This window comes from Pinus tabuliformis, chromosome 3_2 (genome assembly GCF_031772625.1).
Source record: "Pinus tabuliformis cultivar Carrire ecotype Pingquan chromosome 3_2, CPIR1, whole genome shotgun sequence".
NCBI classification, from domain to species: domain Eukaryota; kingdom Viridiplantae; phylum Streptophyta; class Pinopsida; order Pinales; family Pinaceae; genus Pinus; species Pinus tabuliformis.
This window is the reverse complement of record NC_142302.1, coordinates 1,045,841,925-1,045,853,373: the sequence shown is the minus strand read 5'-3', so window position 1 is coordinate 1,045,853,373 and position 11,449 is coordinate 1,045,841,925. Positions and strand designations below refer to the sequence as shown.

Sequence of the window (11,449 nt, the reverse complement as noted above, 5' to 3'; positions counted from 1 at the left end):
AAAAGAGCTAAGTACTTCAAGGTCAAAGTTGTTGCAGTAAGATCGAAGTTACTAGCTCGAGGATACTACTACATAGAAGTGCTACTGTTGCATCTAGGTTGAAGATTGTATTGGAAATTGATCATATGCTGAAAAAGGAAAGGGTTGACTTGGTGTGGAGCAAGTCTGTGTCTAATTCAAGAGTCTTGGATTATCTCAGAAAAACTATTGAAGGAAGAGTTATTTACTGGGTTTTCCCCAATATTGGAGTTTTCCCCTCGTTGTCCACCTACATCTGGTGTCCTTGATCTTTGTGCTATTTTTTTGGTAATTTCTTGATGAACTAAGTTAACATAAGAACATAAGAAATTTAATAAGAACACAAGAATCGCACAAGTAGTTATCAAGTATAAGAAAATATTTTTGCCTTTTTGATTTTCTAACATGGTATCAAAGCTAAGGTGAAGAAGAAAGAAAAAGGCAGGATTGATATTTATTGAAAGAAGACTAAGGAATCTCAAGAAGTTGAGCAAGGGATCTTATAAGGATACCTTATAAGGAAATAATTTTACTACCTTCAAAGACAATTTCTGACTCCATAAAGGGAGAGAACAAATTTAAAGGATAATCAAATTACAAGTCATGGAAAGAAAGCATAGATCTAATCCTAAAAAAGAATAAAAGTTTTGGATCTAGTCAAAGGAAAATTAAAGAAACCTAGACAAGAATCAAGTGAAGCAAAGAAATCAAAGTTTAGAGAAACCAAAATTTTTTCCATGAGCCTAATACTGGATGGAATGCATGTAGTCAAAGAGGAGAGTGAAGAAGAGAAAATCTCGAATGACTATTCTCATCACAAGAAGAAAGCAACCTTCAAGAAGTCTAAAGGGCCAATGCTATAGTTGTCACAAGATGGGTTACTATAAAATGGATTGTCCTGAGAATCTTGGGAATAAAAGGAGGAGCAGGGATCAAGCAAACTTTTCCGAAGAAGTTTCACCAAAGAAGAACACGATGGAATAATATGAAGTCAAAGACCTATTTGTTAGGGACTATGTCCCTTTCGTATCCTTTAAGTTTGTATTAAGAGGGAGCCCTCACCACTTTCCAAAGATAATTATCTTACTCCTTGTATTATATTTTATATTTAGTTTCCCTTACTTATCTAAGTTTTTTTATATTAAATGCTAATCACATTTCTATTCATATTTTCCTTGTCTAGGAAAGGCTTACTGAATACTCAAGGATTATGAAAGAAGGCCTTACAGTAAAAATCATTGGGATTACACTTAGGTTTCTTAAGAAACAAAGGTATGCCTTAGACCATAAGCTTTGTTCTCTTCATGATAAATATATATTCATTATTTTTGGTAATCTATTCTACATTACTAACATTGTTGTGTCTAGCACTCTTGAATCATAAAGATTCTTGATTAAGTGATTCATAATTAGATAAATCTACCCCCTCACACATTTGATTATTCTTGTGAAACCCTAAAAGGGTTATCTGTAGAACCCTAACTTAAGGGTATGTCAATGATAATGTTGAAACCCTAGCCTACTTAGGTTTATTGATGAAGTCTAAAGAAAATGTTTGATGCTTTGATGATGTCATGTTTGGGGTTTTGGTATGGTTATGAAAACCTAACTTGTTAGGGTTGAATGGTCATGTCTAAAATACAAACCTTTGAATTTTGGTAAATTAAGGTTTTTTGTGTTATGTGTTGAAACCCTAGGGGTTGGTATGGTTTATGAGCAAGAGCCCTGTTTTAGTTAATGTCCTAGGGATGAAACCTTAAGCATACGTTTGTCCAATCTAATCAAATATGTTAGATGTCTGAATGTGTTTGTGTAATTGGGTATGACGAATTTCGTGCATGATGATGGAATCATAGATATATGTGTTGACCTAATTGTTGATGGTCATAATTCATAAGGTTTGGAATTAAGCCCTAGTTGAATTTTGATACTGTAGGATGATAGTATTGTGAATTGTAGGGTTTTGTAATTAAACCCTAATAGAAGATCAATTCTCTAATATATGATGATATTGTTTCAAATGTGACAATCTGAGATTTATGAAAGATTATTGAAATCTAAAATTCAACTATGATTGGTTTTGATTGTTGAATTTTAATGGCTCATGTTTGAAATCTAAGGTTTTCACAAAATCCTAGTAGAAAGTCTAACATATAAATTCTGAAAGTTGTTAGATGCTTTGTTGAAATTATACTTGTTTGAATTGATTAAAGGGTTTTCTATATGTTATAAAAGAGTTTCTCATATCTTTGAAAGAAATATTGAATCCCTCGATATAATGAGATTGATAACTTGATTGAGTTGTTGATGTGATTTAGGTTTTGTAACAAAACTTGGGCAAGCAGTTGAAGTATAAAAAGTATGTGTTTTCGGTGAACCTAACTAAATTTAGGTGTTTGATGTCTAATGTCGAATTATTCCATTATTATATCATTCTGATATGGTTAACTTCATGCTTTTATAGAATTGGTTGTACTTGTTTCTATAGATTTGGTTCTACTTGCTATCTAAGTTGTGCAGGTACATAATATTCAAGATGGTGAAGATGTTCATTTGATAAGCATGATGAATAAAGTTATATGGATGATGATGGTCATGATAAATCTGATGCGAAGGATGAAATCCATGAAAGATTCTCCAGTGTCATAAAAAAGAAGTTGATCTCCCTAAGTTAAGAAGGAGCTTGGGTATATTCCTTATATAGGAATGATTAGATCCTCCCTGGTTAAGAGGGAGTGATGGGTATGGTTCTGTAGTTCATGTGTCATGCACTAAACTAGGACTAATGGCCATAAGTCTTAGTGAAGGCCATAAGTGGGAGAAGGAAACATCACTCTTGTCTTCATGGAAACAAGTCCCAAGTTGAGAGGGAGGAAATCCTATAGTCATGATGGATACCTTGAAAGAAGAAATTGGAGAATTCATTTTGAGGTGATGCTGAAAGAAGGAAAGTAGGATCCTATTGTAGAATATGTTATTGCATTTAAATTAGGAAAGAAAGTTGTATGGTTGAGGAATCCTTTGTCAAGATTAATATGGAAAGCTATAAGTCCTACTATGAAAAGTTGAGGAGCAACATCAAGATATCTACAAGACCCAAGAGGTTTGTGTTAACTTATGTACATTTCAAAGATTGTTACTGATTGGGGTTGTTTTTGTATAGGTAAATATCTAGAAAATTTTGATAGCATTTTTTACATGCTTGTTGTTATCGGTCAGTTTTGATCGAGAGATATTTGTTGTTACCAATCTATTTGATCGGGAATGATTTTCTACTAGTTGTAAAAATCAAATTTGTTGAGGCTTTGTGGGTGAAGCATTATCTAGGAGGACACTAGACCGACACTAAGTGTTGATGTCTAGATCTCGAAGTAGGGAGGATGGCGTTGGACATAGAGATCTGACCTAGGATATGCACCTAGATCCATGGGTTGGTGTTGGGACTCAGAAATGTCATATTTTCATCCACCTTTTTCTTCACTATTCCTTACATTTCATCATCCCATTAACCTTTTATCATATCATTTTCATAAATACATTTGGGTTTCACCTTCTTATTTTCCATTTTATTCATTTTTGTATTACAAGTGAATTTATGATTAAATATTAGAAAATATACATATTTTTATATTTATCTCAAGGATATGTGAGTTTTGTGATGTGTAGGAAATATGTGAAGAATTAATATCTCCTCCACCATATTAAGGAGATAATTATGCAAGCCTATTCCTAAGGAGAAAATCATGGAGGATTTGGTTAGCATATCTTATCCAAGATATGTGAGAGATTTGTGGAGGATTCAAAGGGATCATATTTTGTAATAATGGGAAAGTAGTTGAAAATGCTTGAGAGATTTGTGGAGGATTCAAAGGGATCATATATCGTAATAATGGGAAATTAGTTGAGAGTGCTTGAGAGAATATTGGATATGTAATTATGAGATGGTTATCTTCCTCATGTATATAAGAGAGTGCTCTCTCTTCATTTTAATAAGAATGAATAATGAATAATGGAAAGGAATTCTTAGTTTTTCATTTTTATGCTTTCATGATTTGTAACTTGATTCTTGTAATATAATTTGACATAGTTTTGTTGTTGTGAGCTAACACATGTTGTTTGTCATTCAATTCTTCACATGTTGTATTGCTTTTCCTTTATGCAATTTCTTTCTTTCATAGTTAATGTTTCAATGCCTTCTTAGATTAATTTGATTTCAGTAATTTAGATTAGATTAGATTAGTTCCACTTCAGTCCTGCATATATAGTGCATGTGTCTTGTAAGTCTACGGACCTCGGATTGACAAATTAAATAGTTGGGCAAGTACTACAACAGAATTAAATGAACATAGTTTCACCCAACATTTTGGTGCCGTTTCCGGGGAGGCACGATGGATTGAAGTTTAGTTTGGTTTTTCATGCAAGTGTGAATTTCAATTTCTGCAAGTGTGTTTGATTTTCGCAACTGTGAAGAGTGTTTGATGAATTCATGGTTCATGGTTATAATTGAAGAATTAAATTACTAAATTACTGAGTAGTCCTTGTACGAGGGTTTAATTGAGTATTGAATTCAAGATTATTTCTGTGGTCCTTTTGTTTTTAATTAATTTTTTAGTGTGCTGATTTGGAAGAGTTTTTGTGAACTAAAACCTTGTAAAAGGATTAAAAGCTCAGAAAATTATTAGCACTTTGTTTTTAGTATGTAAGAATTCCTTTTTCAACATGGTTTAAAAATGAGTTTCAGCTTGGAACTACTCACTCAGATCCTAGCAGAAGTCGCGATCTCTTCTTCCTTGGAAGAGGAGATCTTGACAAGAATTAAAGGTTCAACTACTCCCTAAGAAATAAATGAAGATTCAACATCTGAAGGATCCTGCGTATTTGATGGTGAACAATCATTCGAACAAGAGATTGAGGAAGAAGAAGAACAAATTGGAGAAGAAGAACAGGAGTTACAACATGATCTAGGTGAGAGAAACTATGCCTATCAAAGCTTTATCGAACAATGGTTCCAGGTAAGTACTAGATTAGATTCATCTTTTTATTTTTTAGTTGATTTGCAGTTACAACAACTAGATTCATTCACTTTTGAATATTTTCATCCATCATGTAAAAAATTGCTACTAGATATATTGTTGTTATTGCTACGTGAGTGGCTTCATTGGAAGTTTAACTATACGTAACTAATTTGTAAAGTCTAATTAGTATAGAGTAGGTAGGCTTTCATTTTGAGTTTTTCGCTTTGCTTTTACCTAGAATAAGTATGCTCTCCTCCGTGCTTAGTGCGATCGCGAGGATCAGAAAATAGGGCTGATTTAGACTAATTTTAGGAATAAATAAATTCATGTTTTGCAATATGCTTCATCAAAAACATATTTCAATATGCAAATCATTGTGTCCATTTGTTAAAAGATTAAGTCTAGACTCCGTGCATTGCTGATCTCCTCTACCAAGGAATCCAACCTAATAATAATAGTACAGAGGGAGACAGCCAGAAATCCAAGCAGCCAGCCAGCCAACCATTTTGATTTTCCTTTTAGAAGTTAAATGTGATGGTCTCCTTTTACTTTTTATTCATTTTGGTATGGTAATCGATTTTTCATGTATTTTAGAAAGCAAAAGAGGAAAGAAAAAAATAAAAAACATGGTACTGCTAAACTTTATCATGAAAGAGAGGATTCTTAATATTAGAGCGATCGACAACCACAATTCATTCCCAGTTGAAGTATAAACCAAGTAATTTTAGTGAGAGATCTTACTGTCAAGCTACCCGATTCAACTTGTCTTCTCTACCATTTTGATCCAGGCAGAGGAAACAACTCATATCTGTAAGATAATGTCAGAAAATTATGCCATTGGTAAGATGTCAACCTCAACATTGCCCACTGATGAAAAGAACCCATCTCGGCTCTTCAATAGACAAAAGAGCGTTCATGAAATTCTCAGAGGAGGAATCGTGGTTGATTTGATGTTATGGAGGCGAAGAAATGCATCACTAGGTATCCTTGTTGGTGCTGCTGTGGCATGGATTTTATTTGAGAAATCTGGGTACACACTATTGTCACTTGTAGCCAATGTGCTTCTCCTTTTGGTCATCATCTTGTTTGTTTGGGAAACTACCACAGCTCTCATAAGCAGGCCTCCCCCTCCCCTGCCTAAATTAGAATTATCGAAAGATATGGTAAATGACACAGCTGCATCAATACGTTCCTGGATTAACTTTCTACTTACAGTAGCACATGATATTTCCCTCGAAAAAGATCCCAAGGTCTTCCTGAAGGTGGTTGTATGTCTGTGGCTTATCTCGACTATTGGGGGTTGGTTCGACTTCCTCACACTCGGGTCAATGAGATCAGTTGTAAAGCTGAGGAATTTAGATTGTTACTTCTAGGAGTTGCTGCATATGTTTTGAGGCTAGATCACCATTAGACTGCTCCAGAAACGTAAAATTGGCAAAGTTGCCTTACCATGCACCAGTATCCGCCCATCTCTCCCCCCACTATACATAAAATGCAATCTTTCTAGTTGGGGGGGAATAAAAGTATGTTGGATTTTATCATTTATTTTAAAGTGAATTTGTGGGCAAAAGTCAGGATGCATATACTAACAAGTGAAATGAGATTGGTGTTATGTGTAGGAAAATGAGAAGCTTATGCAAAAAGCTCAACATTACGATGCGACACCTTTTTCATCCACAATTAGATTTATTTCGGAAAATAATTAAAAAAATGGACATTTTGTAAATTCTTGAAAATGCGCTAATTTATTTTTGAGTCACTTCATACAGGAATGATCGTTGGAGATGGCACACAAAGGTGACAATTTTTATGCAGGAATGGTGCTAAGTTTTTCAGAGTATGCCAAAGTGATTTTTTGAAATCACAGTGAACCATGCATCATTGGATGCTTGAAGGAACTGATTCTTCACTGCACATATCATGAGATTTTCCACTACATAAAAATTCTTTTGCGTCATGGTTACTCACCTTTTTCCTTCCAAACGCCTAGGCCATCCTTATGTTGCAACCCATCTTCCATTTCCTTATCTTTCACGACTTCATGCACGCCTATTTTTCTGAATCGCATACATCCCTTTATCCTTTCCAGTTTATTTTTGCCTTCTAGTTTTCCTTCTGAATAAAACTCATTCCCTTTCCATGATTAAATTGCCTTGATTTCCTAGCCATGCTGATCCACACTGTTTTTCCGTGAGTTCTTTCCCTTTATAGTCCTACCAAATCTTTTGTACAAACTCGCGTTGACTGATGTGGGATTCCTTAAGGCCCACCTTTCAACAAGTCTTTCCCCATCAACATCAACACCTTATCTGGGAAATAGACTAGAGTTCTTTTTGAGTACCTAGAGGCTTGCATGCCTTAATGGCAAGTTCTCTCGCTGACGATCATGGGAATAAATCAATGTCCCTTGATCTTCAGATCTTGCAAGTGGCTCGACCTCAACACATCCATTCGCACTTTGCAAGATGTACTCGGGTACCTTGGCACTCATTGACATCAATGGTGAGTTGCCTCGCATTGGTTAACGGCATGCATCAATGGCCGGTAATCCAATGATTTCTTTTCATGCTCGACATCAGCACATTCTTTCACATGATTAGAATTATACCAAGAAGTTTTGTAGCGGGTGAAGACTATACACTTTTTCACGACTCCCTAAGTAGTTACAGCAGTATGCATTCTGATCTATGAGAGTACCACAACTCCACTTTTAGCGTTTATCTTTTCCATGATTCAACATCAGCAGTTCAGATTCCTTCATTTCCTAGGATCCAGTAACAACAACATCAGTCACATTTTGCTGATCTAGCAGCAGCAGCAGCTACATTCCTATTGCATAGTTCATCATTCTTGGGTAAGTAGAGGTATGTTGTTTTCTAATCTTTAATCATGCAATTTCTTATATGCTAACTTGAATATTTTGGAAAATTCCCTCACCATGCTACATTTCCTTTCATGAGCCATGTCAATTTGCATGAGGACATGCAACCAATTCAGTTGGGAGGGGAAGAACTATATTCACTACATATTCACTACCATGATTCCATTTCTTCACCACTATCACTCCATTTTTCTCATTTACCATTCACCAATATTTATTTTCCAATGATACTTTGTTGCACTTTGCTTCATATGCAATATTGGCATGCTTCATTAATATTACAAAAGGGCTTTCTTATGCACATTATGATTTCCAGTGAGTGTTTACATTATTATTGAAGAAAAGAGAATAGAAAACAAAATGAATGTTGTTAACACAAGAACCAAAATTCTTTGTATTCATGGTTGTCACACAAGAACCAACCATAAGAAAATGTAAGTTGTTACTCATGTCTTTCACATATCTTGGAAACATTCATTATTAAAAGACATCATCATGTAAAGCCAAAGTTCAAGATGCCAAATGTTCTTAAAGAGACCCATGCATGGTTGCATGAGGACATGCAACAAGTTCAGTTGGGGAGGATGTTGGGACTCAGAAATGTCATATTTTCATCCACCTTTTTCTTCACTATTCCTTACATTTCATCATCCCATTAGCCTTTTATCATATCATTTTCATAAATACATTTGGGTTTCACCTTCTTATTTTCCATTTTATTCATTTTTGTATTACAAGTGAATTTATGATTAAATATTAGAAAATATACATATTTTTATATTTATCTCAAGATTATGTGAGTTTTGTGATGTGTAGGAAATATTTGAAGAATTAATATCTCCTCCACCATATTAAGGAGATAATTATGCAAGCCTATTCCTAAGGAGAAAATCATGGAGGATTTGGTTAGCATATCTTATCCAAGATATATGAGAGATTTGTGGAGGATTCAAAGGGATCATATTTTGTAATAATGGGAAAGTAGTTGAAAATGCTTGAGAGATTTGTGGAGGATTCAAAGGGATCATATCTTATAATAATGGTAAATTAGTTGAGAGTGCTTGAGAGAATATTGGATATGTAATTATGAGATGGTTATCTTCCTCATGTATATAAGAGAGTGCTCTCTCTTAATTTTAATAAGAATTAATAATGAATAATGGAAAGGAATTCTTAGTTTTTCATTTTTATGCTTTCATGATTTGTAACTTGATTCTTGTAATATAATTTGACATAGTTTTATTGTTGTGAGCTCACACATGTTGTTTGTCATTCAATTCTTCACATGTTGTATTGCTTTTCCTTTATGCAATTTCTTGCTTTCATAGTTAATGTTTCAATGCCTTCTTAGATTAATTTGATTTCAGTAATTTAGATTAGATTAGATTAGTTCCACTTCAGTCCTGCATATATAGTGCATGTGTATCATAAGTCTACGGACCTCGGATTGACAAATTAAATAGTTGGACAAGTAATACAACAGAATTAAACGAACATAGTTTCACCCAACAGTTGGTGGTTAGCAAGTAAGCCTGATGGTACCTCGAGAGGCTAAAATCTTTAGTCCATCTCAGTCCCACTGGGATAGATTTCCCTCATCAGGAATCTATTATGTGGCATTGTGGTGCCTAAATTGTTAAGATACCTTGGATAGATTACCCTGGTCAAGAATCTAGTCCATGGCATTACAATGCCTAAACTCTTCATAGTTCACATAGTTGGAGATATTCCTTGTACTTGTATATGATGAATACCTCCCTAGTTAAGAGGGAGTGTTGAAAAATGTAACTAGGTTTGGTCTTCATAATTATATTTGAGTCATAAAAAAATGTACTTATGAAAAATAATTAAAATAAATTTAATTATTATTAATATGACTTATTAAAGCATGAGTTTCATGCTTGGTTCATCATGTTTTAGGTCAAAGTCCCCATTGAGGACTTCTAGGATTTATTCTAAGTCAATAGAGTCATTTGACATTTAAAGAGACCCTTCTTGGGATTTGAATCATGTAAAAATGATTATTTTTTAGTCAAAAACGAGTTATGTCACTTCCACACCAATTCGGCCTCAAGAAGATCAAGTCAACCTCAAGAAAGGTAATTTGACCTCACTAGAAGCCTATATATTGAAGCAATTTGATTCATTTGGAGGTGTCATGCGGAAAGAGTCAATTTTGCGGAAAAAACCGACCTCCCTAGAAACTAAGGCTTTTCTAGTGACAAGCAAAACAATCAAGCACTATCTTTCCCTAAATATGTATTTAAAATAAAAGCAACCAGGTGTTTAAGGCTTACCTTTAGTCCAACGCTGTTTGTAGCAGCCAAGCCTCTTCGATCCAGATGAGCTCCTCTCCTTGAAGCCTGCATACACAAACAAGAAAATGATTACATAGCACCTGAATAACTCATATAATAAAACATATTCATCATAAAGACCAAGGAGTTTATGAAACAAATTATATATAACAACTTGTTGAGAAAAATGAACTTAATTGTATTAATTGGAAACAAAAGAAACCTTACAACCAATGCCTTAGTGTTGTGCAGGTCCCTCCCAGGGTCCAGCAAGAGTTCTCCTCTACTTTGATCAGCTCACCCACTTCCAAATGAAGCTAAGAAAGGAATGTGATCTCTCCTCTCAAGCTCTATAAGGGAGTCCTAATTTCAGCAGCATCTACCCTTAAGAATGTTCAGCTTTCAACCTCCCTTGCCTCTGGCCCAATGCCTATATTTATAATTCTTTGGAGGAAGTTAAACAGGTCCACCATCAATGGGATTAGCCCCTCTTTCAAAGGGATAGCTCCCCTCTTCATGGGATAAGTTCCTCTTTCATTGGGATGCATGAACCATCTGGAGGCACTCAATCCACGTCAAACCATCTTCTAGAATGCTCTAGAATCGACCGCAAGTAAGTTTTTTGGAGTAAAACTTGTGCCTTTTGACTTTTACAAGGGTACGCACCCACCCCTTTACAGACAGAGTGTACAAGTACGCAGGTATTATGTACTTGAGGTGCGGGCACGCAGGTAAGAGTAAGAGAAAGTGCGGAACCAGAGTTATATTGATGCTTTAAAGGCTTTCTCTCTTTTTTGGAGTTTGACATGAGGAGTAGAGGTATAAGACTTGCCAAGGAGGACAGTATGGTTATTGATGGAGCCATACTGACTGCAAATAGTCATGGTGACAAATTTTAGTGTAACAGATTGCCCCCTAAAGTGCGAGGTTTGTAGTAGATCCGGGTTTTATATCATCTAGGAAGGGTGAAGCACTTTATCATTTCGAGGATTATCTTGTGGAGAGCCCAGTCGGAACCTGCAAATATTCAACACAAAATACATATATGAGATCATATCATCGCTGAGGTAGGCATTCCCATACTCAGATCAAAAACTTAACTAACAAACTAACTACTGCTCTGATATAGGAATGATTTCGCAATACATCATAATCATAGACACATGTAGACACAGTATGGACGCAGCCATCTGTTTATAATTAGTCTACTGTATAATGAATACAAAACTCCTCGCAAC

General features: G+C 35.0%; 1 pseudogene; it reads left to right on the top strand.

Annotated features, from left to right (window-relative positions):
* Positions 1–5,851: 5,851 nt before the first annotated feature.
* On the top strand, positions 5,852–6,406 carry LOC149184178 (reticulon-like protein B12 pseudogene; annotated as a pseudogene).
* The last annotated feature ends 5,043 nt before the right edge of the window (positions 6,407–11,449 follow it).